This window comes from Aotus nancymaae, unplaced genomic scaffold (genome assembly GCF_030222135.1).
Source record: "Aotus nancymaae isolate 86718 unplaced genomic scaffold, 86718_ANA_hifiasm-v0.15.2.pri h1tg000072l, whole genome shotgun sequence".
NCBI classification, from domain to species: Eukaryota; Metazoa; Chordata; class Mammalia; order Primates; family Aotidae; genus Aotus; species Aotus nancymaae.
This window is the reverse complement of record NW_026988487.1, coordinates 3,800,649-3,801,982: the sequence shown is the minus strand read 5'-3', so window position 1 is coordinate 3,801,982 and position 1,334 is coordinate 3,800,649.

Below are 1,334 nucleotides of genomic sequence, written 5' to 3'. Positions count from 1 at the left end.
TTGAGCCTGGGAGGTTGAAGCTGTGGTGAGCTGTGATTGTGCCACTGCACTCCAGCCTAGGGTGAAGGGCAAGACTCTGTCTCAAAAAAAAAAAAAAAAAAAAAAAAAGCCCAGAGCGTGTAAAGCGCAAGCTCAGATGACAGCATCGCCTCCCCAGCATAGCTCCCTCAGTCTCCTCCCAGTGCCACAACTCTGAGCAACTTCCTGGAGCCCAGGGAGGAGGAGGTGGTGGCTAGGTTGACAGAGGACACGGCATAAATGATTGCTTCATGTCTGTTTATTTCCACCCATCCAGGTGCTGGGCATGTCGTCAGCTTCTCCTCAACAGCCTCCCTAAATAGAAATCGCATTTCCTCCACTGCCTGCATCATCCATTCCCCAGGGACAGCCACCCTCCTCAAGACTGAGGCTGGGGTCATCTGTTCTCCAGCCCTCACATCTGGACCCCTCCCGGTTCATCCTGCCACTGTGCCTCACTTTCCGCACACCCACCTGGCCTGCTCCCCTATTGTTTCCATTGTGCACCCCCACCAGGTCTGGCTACCCCACACATAGCTGGCTCCTGTCCTCTACATCTGCCCTCACCTCCTCACATCTGGCAGCCACACCCCTTAAACGACGCATCATATCACTCCCCTCCTTACTACAATCTCGCTTAGCTCACACTCAGCAGAAATCTCGCATTCTTCTTAGCCTCAAACACAGGACGCAGCTGGACTCTGCTCCCAGAATGGACTGACTTCAGCTTCAGGATTGACACAGACTTTGGGACCCTTCTTAGGAAGGACACAAGGGGGGATTTTCAGAGGCTTTGGAGTAAAATATGTGTTTGTTTCACAACTTTGCCCACACTGGGGCTTTAGAGTGGGGAGAGTGGACTAGGCGTGATGACTCATACCTGTAATCCCAGCACTTTGGAAGGGCAAAGCAGAAGGTTCGCTTGAGCCCAGGAGTTTGAGACCAGCCTGGGCCACATAGTGAGATCCTGTCTCTACTAAAAATAAAAATAATTAGCTGGGTGTGGTGGTGATGCATGCCTGGAGTCCTAGTTACTCAGGAGACTGAGGCAGGGGGATTGCTTGGAGCCCAGGAGATGAAGGCTGCAATAAGCTATGATCACACTGCTACACTCCAGCCTGAGTGACAGGGCGAGACCCTGTTTCAACAAAACCCAAAGAAACAAAAATAGAGTGGTAGAGTGGGGACAGTGCCTGTCTCACGTGGTCCCCAGCGCCTTCTATTGCCTCCTCTTTGTCATCCTCAGAACCCTTACACATACACTTCTGTGGGATCTGTCTGCCCCACTAAAGCACAAGTGCCAGGGGTGCAGGAGC